At 39.8% G+C, this 13,564-nt stretch overlaps 1 protein-coding gene across 2 annotated transcripts in view; it reads left to right on the top strand.

Moving 5' to 3' along the window:
* Nucleotides 1-13,564, top strand: part of nsfa (N-ethylmaleimide-sensitive factor a) — a 62,005-nt gene that overhangs the window by 411 nt on the left and 48,030 nt on the right. The window lies entirely within an intron of this gene.

Below are 13,564 nucleotides of genomic sequence, written 5' to 3' on the forward strand. Positions count from 1 at the left end.
TAACCAGTGCATTAGCTGGGAGAATTGGTCCGTTAATCCTGGACTCGCTTGCCCTTGAGCCGACGCGGCTGCGTAAAATGGGGCTACTGACAGCCCGTTTGAGCTATGCATCTAAACAGAGGGGTGGACAGTTGTTTGAAAGGCAGACTGTGGTCCTAACATCGAAATAATGTGTGCACCCTCCCCTGTCCAAGCATGCCACCACTGCTATTTAACTATCTAGTGGTCAGAACACCGCGGCTTCGTTTTTCTGGTTTACAGACTCAAATCTGCGATCTCTCTCTGCTAGTAAGATGATTTTGCAGGAGCTGCTGAGCAGCAGAGTGCTGCATGGTGCGACTGGTGGGTTGTGTACAACCTGTCACTGTAGGATGTAGCGTGATGTCAGGTGCATGTAGCACCAAACAGTCTCAACCTGGTCTGCTGCCTGCCACCATCCACATCACACTATGCTGATTTAACAGTAGATGGAGATAAAGTGCATTATTTCTTAGCTTTGAAAACCCTATAATTAGCATGCATAATAACTGATGCTTTCTCGATGATGCAGTTGTCCCTTATCCCCCCCCAACCAAATTGTCTCCAGGGTTTTGGCAGCAGAAATATTGTGCTATATGGTTCTAGGCAGCACCTATTTCTGTTTTCATTGCAGTGACTTAAAAATGAGTCACAATGAAAAAAAAAATGGCATAGCACAGTGTGGGGTAAACACTAGGGATGCAAATACAGAAACACAGCTTAGTAAATACATTCACCTTCCAAATGGAAGCAATTTCCTAATAAAGGTATCACACTGAGAGGAACTGTCTGTGAAGGTGGTTACCCATGGTTACAGGTAACTGTCTCACTGTAGTGATCCTATATAAATGAACATCTTTCAACATTTGGATTTTTGTTGTGATTAGAAATGTGTGCTATGCATTTGTCTTTGATTATTCTATAGAAAACAGCTATTTTTAATTTTTCCTGTAACTGCATAGTGTGCCTTTAAATCCAAGGCTGGGCATCATTTCAGTGGTTGTTCAGGGGGCTGTAGCATATAAATTGCTGTGTTAAGCTCCTGTCTATCCCTCTATCTCACATTAAGCTGTATCTATTTTTTTTTCTCAGTAAGTAACCACACTGTTAGTGGCACCATGAAACCAGTGCAGTCATTGTGCAGAATCATGCTGCAGGATGCCAGCAGCTAGCAATAGCAAAATAGCCTTCTTAAACTTGTAATGATGCCAACATGGTGCTCATGTCAGGCCACAAAGGCAATGAATGTAATGAATGTGAGGATCTGTGGGTGAGGGCTTTGTTTTGGTGCTTTTTTCATTGGGAGGTTTATTCACCACCTTTCTCATCCCAGAGCAAGTGCAGACTGCTGATCACAAATAAAATTACCCAATTCACTGGCTTTTCCTCTTAAGTGTTTGTATTTTCTTGCCCAGTGTTGTGGACTGCAGCACATATTGACAGGCACCCTTGACACTCACTCACAATGCACTGAAAAGCATTTACACAGCTGAGATGCTCAGTAAATATTGACTTGAGTGCTGAGAAATCGTGAAATGGTTGGTTAGGATGAAGTTTTCCACTGTTCTGCAGCCACTTGAACATTAACGCCTTTAGGTGTTGCTTTTATTGAAAGATCTTTACCATGGCGTGCGTGCATAGATTTTTAGCAATGGAAATGGGACTTCTAATGCCCCACCCACTGAGCTACACAGAAATTGTATTTCTAGTTCTGTTGAAAAATAACGCAAAACCAAATGTAGCTGGAGAGAAGCACTGATGTTTCTGATGCAGAGCTCAGGCACAGGAAAGCTCCAACAGCAGCAGTTTGTGAGGCAGTTTGACCACTGCTGTTTTCTTAGCAGGCTGACTGGCTGCTTTAAGGATGTGGCACAGCACCTCAGGGAGCTTGGTCAATAGTGTAATGAATGACCCTGCCACGTCATGAGAAATAAGAGAAGTCTATATTACCTCTCAAAGTAAGTGGGAAAAAAAATCAGCTATTCTAAAAGTAATTCAGTTCTAATAAAATCTCAGATTTGACTCTTATTACTGAGGGAAATACAAAGCTTTAAGAAACAAAAAACTGCATGCTATTCTTACGAACAAATTCGTTTTAATACTGTAAATACTACCTATATGTAATACAGTGTTACAAAAGAAACTGTCAGCATTCCATGTTCAGAAATCAGATGATGAATTATTCTTTATACCAATTCAAAATCAATCAACCTGTCTAGACACATAGGATATTTATTCATTATTACTTTTATATGTCTCCCTCTCTACCAGCTGTGGCTCTAGCCTTGGATGACATTTTCATCCAAATTATCCCAAATGTTTGCTTTCCATTCACCATTCAGCATTTTAGCTGTAAAATTTGTGGTTTAAGGTTCAGCACATGTGTACAGTGGTCAAGAAAGTTTTATGATGCAGATGTTGTTATTGCTGCATTCTTATTAGATCCATTAGATCCATTATCCACAACAGCTGCAACTTATCAGAAATCTCCCCTGCTACCACCTACCCTGAAATGTCATTTGTAATTACCTTCCGCTAACATGCAGTGGAAAAGGCGAATATCGGCCAGTCATGTGTGCGGTATCTGAATAATGAGATGTTACAACTGGCTGTGTCTGTAGTCTTTTTCAGACATCATGTTGAAATCAGTGTATTCTTTACCGGAGCAACATTGGTCATAGTGTTGAGATGCTTGCCCCTTGCAGGAAATGGTCTTACTGCAGGTGTTAGATTTGGCCGAATGCCGTGTCCTGGGAAGTTCAGCCAACCTTTAGACTGCTCGCTGTGGTCAGACGCGGTCCAGCAGGTAACCCAGCTGGTAAACAATCTCACATGTAAAGTTTCTGCATGATGTAACACAGTGTATCTACGGCAAGTCCTCTGAATCAGTTAAAAAACAGAAGGAAAGGTAATGTTCAGTTAGCAAAAATCTTGAAGCAGTTTGCTCTAGTTTGCTCTGGGAAGATAAACCAATTTGAAAATCATGTTTGTTAATGAACTCATGCTCAACTGTTGATATCTATATCAATAGTACTGTGGTTTTACTTCTGCTTCCTTGGTGACACTCAGAATACATTTTGTTCCCTCATGTATCCAGGGAAATTTGTAATATTGAGATGAAGTGCATAGAAACGCTTTGTTCTCAGTAAGACTTCTATCACAAAATACGAAATAGGCTTAACAAAATAATTTTAACGCCCAAAGAAATAAATTCACATCTTTCTCTCAGTGACATCCATGCCCAAGCATTTTGACGCTAGTATATACTCATAGACATATCACATATCAGGACACCTGGGCCTCATATATAGTCAACAAAGCGATGTAAGACATACTGCAAACAGCTGACCATTCATATAACACTTCATATGTGCATTCTGCAAGCAGCTTTTTCCTTTTTCCCGCATTAGTGCACATACAAGCAGGATTTGTATTAGTTTGTTGGCTTTTTCCTCATTAAAATTTTCCCAGGGTCTTACATTAATAAGCTGTTGACAAATTCTGAATTGATCTCAAGCCAATAAAGACAGAGGCAGGGGGTGCATTTTCTGTTAATTAAAAAAAAAAAAGAAAAGAAAAAATAAACTTCCCCTCCGCCATTCTAGTTTAATTGGTCACACATGAGAAATCTTATCCAGCCACAATCAATAATATGTGCAGTGACAGCATCATTGCACCTGCTTTACATGTAAATGGAAGGAGAATGAAGATCCTGGCCTGTCCCCTATGTTGATGTAACCTCAGATTGCTTTCTACCCCATGAGATGGGGAGTAGTGTTGGTAGACCTTAATAAATTATAACATTTTCCCTGTTTGTGTGTGTGTGTGTGTGTGTGTGTGTGTGTGTGTGTGTGTGTGTGAGTGTGTAGATATTGAGTGAGGATATGGTGGTACAAGTCCCCTCTTGGTCATCCAGCATGAGTCAACAGTGTCCAATGGCGTGACTGTCACCTCCCCCCTTTACTGACACACACACACACACACACACACACACACACACACACACACACACACACACACACACCTCACACTGGCTTGCCCAGAAGTCTTGTGCTGTTGCTGGGCACACTGCAGCTTGTCAGAGGAGCTAAAGGGAATAATAACGATTCCACGGACTGACAGCATGATGGACTCTGCCCAACGCTCAACTCAAAAGAGATAAACTGCACATATGAACAAAAACATCATTAAAATGATGATTAATGATGGCTATTACAGATAATTAATGATCTAAATGATTAATATAAAAGTGGCTCAGAGGCAGCAGGATGGGAGGTAGATCCCCTAAAAGCCCATGTCAGCAAACAGACTGACTTTCATGGTGTTTTCCATTGACTGGCAAATGACTTGCTAACAACAGTCAATGGGGATAGCTAATGTTGGGTGCTAAAGTCAAGCTAGTCTAGCTACAGCTAGTCATCTTCACTGCTAGTGCTAGGTCCATCAAAATAAAAGAATGAACTGCCATAAATCCATACCATCACAAAATAAAGACTGCAGAGAAAGCTAGATTAAGGCGGACAGTGTTTTAAGATAAAAATCCATTCAGAGGAAAAGTTTGCTTATTATTGACTTTATTGTGTTGTCCCCCATTTTGTTGTGACCTCATATCTATCTATATCATATTTTGGCAAATTCAGAGCATTAAACTCTGTAATTTAAACTTGAAGTTCTGACTTCAGACGTTCCTTTGCACTTTTCCTTGTGGGAACTATTTAACCTGTAGTTCAATGGAGAGCTTCATTAGTTCTTCAAACACTTATTAGAGGCAGAGCTACTTCAGAGGCAGAAATAATCTCATTGTGAGAAATAATCTCATTGTGGCAATGAATCTTCAATGGGCGGAACCGAAGAGCCACAGAGTTTCTGGTGAAGTAATGTTAGACTGAAGCCCTGTGAAAAAGACAAGACACAGGAGAAAAGGCAGGAGGACGCCAGTATTATGAAGAACTAGTCACACTAACCTGTTTTGGCTCTGCTGTAACTATTTCTCCCTTCAGAGCGGCTGTGCTTCTGGGAAATATAATTGAATAGGTGTGGGTGCTCAAGCATGTGTGCATATATAGTGGTATTTGTTTGCAAGGTCGCTGTTCCTCGGTACATGTTCATCTATTTATTCATCGCTCTTTGATTTTTTTGTTTTCTTCAGGGCTTAATGCTGTTTCTATCACTCCCAAAGCCTTTCATCAGCTTGCCTGCACGTCAGTATGTCTTTAAAGTATTCATGTGCTTTCATGGCCTTTATAATTACACCGACAGGATAATACAGGATTTTTCAATAGGGAAAGTAAGAGAAATTGATTGACTATTTGCATAGCTAAAAGTCCAACCTAACAAGTTATCAAGTGCCTCTGTAGTTTCCTTTAGCGAGACACTCTCTCCCTGGCAGCTACAAGGTTGCTGTTCTTTATCTGATTCTCCCTGCCTGCTGATTTCTCTGTGGAGAGAGGGGAATGAAAAGAGAATTTACTACTGACACTAACTGTGAACCAAGATAAAAATTGCCATGGTTTGCCTGTCTCAGCCTAATTTTGATGGATTACATTTCAGACTGATTTGTTGCCTGCTTGGATCTTGCGGCCGCCACTCACTGTCAGTCAGTGTGGGAAGATGCAGCTGGAGTTCTTCCAGTACAACTGTTAATCAGGCATGATCATTTCATGATCATTTTTTTAATAAGAAAGTCTGTGTGATCTTCCTGAGCAGCACTGTGAGAGGAAGACAAATTAAAGATGGTTTAAAGCTGCACTAGGCAGGATTTTCATCTACTAGACATGTCTCCATCCTCGAGAAATGATTATCAAACCTCGAGAAGGCATTCAAACTGTCAACAGCAGTGAGCAGCACTGTGTCCAGAAAAAAAAAAAAAAAACTGAACCGACCAATATTAGATCTTTTCCTTCTCTCATTCCTTCTGTGTTCTTTGGAATAAAGGATACAGACCAGCCAGGTTGGTCAACATGAGCGTGCTGTGTGCAGTTTACCAGCATCAACTGACAGGAGTTCTGGATATTGACGTTGAAATTTTTGAAATCATTTCCTCTTACTGCCATTCGGAGATGGCAGCATGCAAATGTGCCTGCAGCCTGCACTTTTTTATGTTTGCAAATGTAAAGTAGGCATCAAAGAAAAATTACCACAGTCAAGAAGCTATGGGAAGCAGTGTAATTTATTTGAGTAATTAATACAGTTACTGTAAACAATTCAGGCCGCTACTGAGAAGATTGTGGTGTTCATTTTGAAAAACACACAAGTACACCTTCATTATTAAGATACAAGTGGGTGATCGGTGTGTTCAGTTTGAGGGTAATGAGGCTTATCCAGTCCAGCATTCCTTGTCAAGTCATTAAAGAGTCAATATTGATCTGTTATTTTAACCAGCAATTTGAACTGGGGATTCTGTTCCTTCACCTGTGCTTTGAAGTAAACACGGACAACATCCTTCCCATGCAAACACAGGAGTTGGAGCAGTGAGGGGTTGGTGCCATGCTCAGAGACACTCGAACAGGCTCTGGCCGTGGTGGGAATTGAACTGCCGACCTTATACTCTGGTAACCAGCGGAAGTACTGCTGAAACAGCAGCATTACGAGATGTAATGCGAATTTGCAGCCAAGTTACTCAAATAATCTGGTGACTGAGTTGAAATGACCTGGGTAAGCCCATAAGTTAAAGGCATACTCCACCCATTTTGAAAAATGTGATAATATCTCACTCCCCTCTAGCTGTGATGTAGGACAGTAGTGGTGCTACTGGCTGGATGCTGCAGCTGCTAACTGTTTCGGCTGTTTCGAATGAGTGCAGGCCATTCAGTACGTGGCAGACGATTTCAGTTATAGACTGAAGTCCTCTTAATTGCCTCAAGTATGTGCCTCGTCTCCCAAGAGTGCAGAGGAGATGGTATTTTGCACTTCAAAGACAATCTGATCAATTTATGTCAGACAAGATAAATCCATCTCAGAAAAGTGAATTCATTGATGTAAAACTAATTTAATTTAACAGTAACTAATTTAATTTAACAGTAAGTACGTCATTTTAAATGGTTACAATACTGTAAAAATAAGAAGAAGGAGAAGAAGAAGAGGAAGAGGACAAAACAATAATAACAATAACTTAATTTGCAGAGTACTTTTTTAGCACTCTCCAAGAGTAAAATAAATTTTAAAAAAGCAAAAGCAAATAAAGGAAGCAAAATAAAATGGATTTAAACTTAGTAAGCAGCAGAATAGTTAAAAGGCACTGTACATGTACTCACTCTGCTTGATCCAAACCAAAAAGGATTTTGTAAATATATTTATTTTTTAAATTGTATTTATTTATTTATATATTTATTTACTTATTTATGTGTTAATGCAAGAGTCAGTCCAGTTATTAGGGGGAAAATGTTGGCATTTTAGGTCTCTGCGAACCAGAGACACCTTGAAATGTCATGTTGTCAAATTTCAGGATATAATATCAAGTGAGCGAAAAACAGTTTGTTTTTAGCTAACATTTTCTAGCTAACATTTCATAACATTAATCATGATCTTTTCCCAACCTTAACCAAGTAGCTTTGGTGGCTAACAAAGCAAACAAAAATGGTGGGTTGTGACGTTGATACAGGCTCCACCACGCTGGCAATAAGTTTAAATGTCGATATGGATCTATTTTTTTTTTTTTTTTTTTTTTTTTTTTTGGACAAAGGTTTCGGTGTATTTGTTGGTGTGCAGAATCATAAAATGGCAACATGTAATTCTGGTGACTGGGTTGGGCTTCTTCATAACAGCCATTAACTGTACCATGGCAGGGTGCCCAGCCAACATTAGGCAGATTAGATTAACTACATGATGGCTGCTGTAATGTTGCTAATATTCAGGAGAGTCATCAACATTTTTTTGAATGTTATTGGTTCTGACTATTTTTCAGATGGGGGCTCTTTTGATCCAACAGTAAGCAGTCAAAAAAAAAAAAAAAAAAAAAAGAACGCACGCCCACTTGGTTGCAAGTGATGTGATGGAACAAGTGAGTGGGCGTTGAAAGATGAAAGCTTCAGGTCTCTGTATGCGACTTTCTCTCCGTCTCCCTCTCTCTTTCAATTTACTGTCTCTCTGTGCTCTTGTCTACCTGTCGATCTCTTTTTCTCTCTCCCCTCCAACACAGTGAATACTTTTATTTCACCCCTGACTTTTCTGGCCCCCGTTAGTCTTGGCAACTTTTTTCTCAAGAACTCGTTGAACACATTCTCTGCTCCGGCCGTATGGGTTTACTTCAAGAAACAGCCAACTGCAACATCAACATTTTTTTTTTTTTCAGCTGTGTCACATTTTGCGCTTTGCACATGGCTCCAAAAATAGCAGACGAGCCTGCAGTCATGGTTTTGATTCCTGATAAAACAACAAAGCCTTGCCCACCAGGGCCTGCGACCCACTGCACACACACATGCAGGATGGTTTCCCCGTTCTCCTTTCATTCTCTCTTTTGTTTTCCTCTTCTTTTAATCTCTGTACATATTAATTCCCCTTTCTCTCTCTGTCACACACACACACACACACACACACACACACATACACACACACATATACACACATAGATCAAACCTGAAACATGTAGTGCACCTGTCAAATTCCACCTCTGTTTTTTATTTATTTCTTGGCCGTATGAAAGCAGAAACATCTGTTTGTTTTTGTGTGTATAGATTTTTATTGGCATATATATGAGCAGTGGGAGTGTGTGCGCGCATATGTATGTTTATATAGTTGTGTGCATGTGCATTGTATCTGCTGGTGTGCATCAATAATGTGTTAACCATGTGTGTAGGTGTGTGTCAAGGAATGTGTGGGTCTCCAGCGGGCAGAAGGTGTGTATGCATGTTAGAGTGTGTGTAGGAGAGAGTGTAATCTGTAATCCCTAGCTGTCTGATGAAGGGCCCTCCTCTCTGAGCTCTGAGCCGTTGCTATATTTAGAGAGCCGTTCTGTGCTGTGGAGGAGACAGCTAACACAACAACAACACACACACACACACACACACACACAAGCACGCATACACACTCACTCAGACGCACATGTACACGCAAAAGCACACGGCAGATAAATGGATGCATGCAGTGTGCACAGATAATGATAAACACAGACATGCTGACAGAGTGTGTGAGTGTGTGTTTGTGTGTGTGTGTGTGTGTGTGTGTGTGTGTGTGTGTGTGCAAGTGCTGAGGACATGAATGACCTTCAGCGTGGGTACAGCAACAATGCAACATTACTGAAAATGGATGGTGGTGTAATGTTAAAGGAATACACCCATTTCCAAACACACCTGTTTGGAAATAAAGAGAACACAGACAGAGAACACAGACGCCAAATTCATCCGTGAGACCCTGGTAGATCACTTCAGCATACACTGTATTTACTGAGAGCAGGTGACTCGCTTTATCTCAAATGTGACAAATTGAAAACTGGGAGCAGCTCTACAAAGCTGCATGGTGAGAATTTTAAATGACATGCAGCTGTTCAGCAGATGAGTCATATTTACATACAAAAATGACATGAAATAATGTGATCATTTAACTAGAAGGGACTACTTTTCCTGATTACACAGAATGGATATGTGGTTATATGTGGCAGACCATTTCTCTGAGAGAGGACTGCAGCCTTCTGAGTATTGATTTGGAATGGTGACAAATCGTTTGAAAGGCTGTGTGTGTGTGTGTGTGTGTGTGTGTATGTGTGTGTGTGTGTGTGTGTTCAGTTGCAGCTGATCCAATCTCAGTTTTCAGTTGTGGCAGTTAGTGATTTTTTTCTGTCATTTTCCATATGAAAATTCACATTTTACACATGCCTTCATGGCATATCAGTTTTATTTTACAATAAGGCCAACTGATTTTTTTTTTTTTTTTTTATGCTTTATAATCTTAGATGCAAAGCTTATCAGGCCATCATGAGTGTTTGTATTAAATCTTGTTTGAATCCAAATTTCCACAGAGCCATTAACAGACCACACCAGTGATTATGAGTGTTTGTTTATTTACTATAATTTCCCCACATTTTACATTGCAATAAACAATCATGCAAATCATGTGGGAGTACTAAAGATTTTTCAACATATAATCAAAATCCCTTGATTTTTAAACATGAATTTTTGGTTGAAACAGCCACCTTATTATAGTCTACTTATGCAGATAAACTCATCAACATTCATAAACCATAGAACTGATAATTGGCTGTGGAAAGCAAACATTTCCCTGGGGACTCTTTTCCAGGGGGAAGGGGCCTTTTCAAGTCCTGAAAACACAACAGTGCTGCTGCTTTTAAGAAAACTAATGTGGACGACTTTATTACAGTGATGGAATACTGGTGTGAAGAAAGTTTGAAGTCTCTGGAAATTCATTTTCATTTTGTATTGGAATAAATAGAAACCAATGGCTAGATAAAAGGGAGGAATAATGATATCAGAGTTCTTAAATATGACTGCTTGCTTTGGGAAAAGATTAGCAAAAATACCAAGTAAATTCGTTTGGTAGATATAACGCTAAACATGCAGAATCACCGGAATATTCCTTAAAGTGCTCATATTAGGTTAAGTCACAACTCATGCTCATCTCTAATAGTTTACATCACTTTAGAGCTGGTGGGGTAGCACCATCATTTCCTGTGTTGAAACCATGGCACCATTTGCCCTGAAACCGCTTGATTTAATATTGTCTTCAATAGGGGAAGGAAGCCAAGAAATTACTTAGTGTGATTTAGCTAAATGGGGAAATGACTTGGCTCCCATAGGCAGCATATTAAGCTGATAATGCATTGGGAAAGCTCAGGCTGATGGCAGATACTGGATATATGGCCGTTGACTTGAAATGCCATCCAGCAACTAAGAACCATGACGTTGTTTCCAGATGTTCCCCTATTATTTATTTAGTTACAGCTTTTAATAATCACGATTAAAAATGCACCGTTGGATAACTGAATACTGTTTGTCACTACAGGTGTAAGCGAGCTGCTGTAGGAACTACTGCACTTGGCTTAAATTTCATTAGCTTGGAGGAAAAAGTTTGTCTACAAAGTCTCCAAATTGAACTCTAATGATGTAATAAATTAGTTTGACATTGATTTTCTGATACCCTCAGAAAAGGCTGAGGAAAGATTGCACCACCTGACTGATCCCAGTTGGGGAGAATTATTAGCCTTTGTGAAAACTGGAGTGCTTAGTCACTGAGTCACCTGCTGGATTGATTGGATTTTATGTGAAAAAGTCTATTTCAGTCCATTAGTTACTGTTAATCTTTTCAGAGATGCTGTGAAAGAGTTACTTCCTCAAACTAAAAAGGCTTTGATGCTTTGCCCTCACAGCTGAGTGGTTAAATGAGCTGCTCTCCTCCTCTGCAGAGATGCACCAATCAGCATTTTTGGGTCAGTTCCAATAATGGATTTTGTAATGCCACGGGCGGTTGATCTGATTGTCGATTTTATATTAACAAGCACGTGAAAGGGACATCAAATTTCAGAATAACACTTCGTGAAGCTCAGTCCTTATGGCTTCTCCACATTCAGGCCTAACCAGATGTAAATAAAACCTAGTTTTTATCTAAATGTATTTATTAAACGTTAGAATGTGCTTGAGGACTGGGGACATTATTAAAAAGGTTTTATATTGAGGAAGTTCAGACAATCATTTTTTGATGTGGAATTAATGCCAGTATGTTGGCTTGCTCTTACAAAAAAAAAAAAAAAAAAAAAAAAAAAACCCTGTGTAAATATGACCCTAAAATAAAAGCTGAGATGACATCCATTGTCATCCATAGTGTTTACCTGCATCATTTTGTGAAATGGGGGTGAGAATATCTCAATAATATCAGCTGAAAACCATTTCCAAAACCGTTTTGATATCAATCCTTTTCACTCCATCATATCATACTGTGACAATTCATGAAACATTCAGCAGTTTAACATACTTGTAATCATACAGGCTATGAAAGTCATAATGCGGAAATGAGCAAAATGAATGATAACAATTAGTTCAGAATCTGCGCTTCACTCCTAGCACTTAACAAATGAAAAATACCAAGACCACCACTAGAACGGTTTATAGACCATATTTAACTTCTGTCAGATGGCATAAGTAATTGAAGCAGGCCTGTAATGTGATCGATCGGCCAGTTGAAATGGTGATTGGCCAATCACAAGTGACCCCTCCAGAATATTTATTGGTCGATTGATGGGGGGAGGGGATTGATTGCTACATTCCTACTCCTGTGTGAGGGGCCTTTTTGACTCCTCTTTTTCTCTTGAAAAATGTACATCACTGATATCAGAACAGTATTCATACACACATTTTTGTTCTTTGACACATGCTAGATCTAAGGGGCAGCGTCCTGACAACTGTGACTTTACACGGGTCATGTAAGAAAGAAGTGATATGAAAAGAAATGTGAGAAATAAGGCACCAAGGATGTAGAAGTGATTTTTTTTCTTACCTTTAAGATAACAGCAAGTGGGTGAGGAAGATATGGGGATTTGACTCACTGGAGACAGATGTGCATGTGCTGCATCTTTGAGCACCACTAACCTAGTACCCTAAAGAAATATTTGACAAGATGGGAAAATCCTAAGGCTGTCCACAGATTGTCGACTGCAGATTTCTTTCTTGATGGCAAAGGCATTTCATTTTGGCAGCCCCAACTTCAACCACGGATACCTCAGCCTCTACCTGCTGCATTCGCAACTGCAATCTATGCAATCGCCCCTCTTCATTATCCATTGATTCCCAGAACAGACAGCTCACTGGATATGCCCCCAGAGGCACAGTATAATGAATAATTCAGCGGTACAGCTTCAAATAGAGGAATATTTAGAGTAAGAGATCTAGGGAGTGGCCATTTTCAGGGTGGGATGCAGTTCTAGATATAGATCACTGCCAAAAATAAGGAAAACACTCACAATTGAATTGACTTGATGACTTTAAAACTCAAAATAAAAATCATTCAGGACATCAGAATAATTAGAGACACATATTTTGATTATGTAGAGATAGTAAAGCAGAGACTAATGATATAATAGGAGGACATACAGCATTTATACAGCTGAATATGTTGTTATACAGGTGCCGGAGAGACTTGATGTTCTACATGAAATAAAAGCAGAAACAATAACTGAAGTCCTTGAACAGAGTGACACTGGTGCCTCCCAAGACAGCGATGATAAGCCGAGAATTGGAGCTGGAGATAATGACAATTGCAAGGCAGCGGCAGAGTAAATGAGGCTGCCACAGTGCATTGAAATAATTTCACAGAAAGCCCTGAGACAGATTCATTTTTATGTCTGCGAGCAGGTGATGGACGGAGGGAGCGGCATGCATTTTAACCCTTCAAACTAAATCAAACAGAGAAGCAGCAAGAGGCTTTTCATGTTTTCAGGTACAGCAGGCAACTGAGGACAAGGGGGGAGACGGTTGAATAAATGAGTTTAAAGGCTGCCATGGTGTATTGAAATACTTGAGTATGATGTCTCAGATGATGATTTTCAGGGATGCATGAATTCTATTTTTGACACAAGCTACTGCTGAAAAACGATTCCTGAGAA

This window comes from Myripristis murdjan, chromosome 8 (genome assembly GCF_902150065.1).
Source record: "Myripristis murdjan chromosome 8, fMyrMur1.1, whole genome shotgun sequence".
Lineage (NCBI taxonomy): Eukaryota > Metazoa > Chordata > Actinopteri > Holocentriformes > Holocentridae > Myripristis > Myripristis murdjan.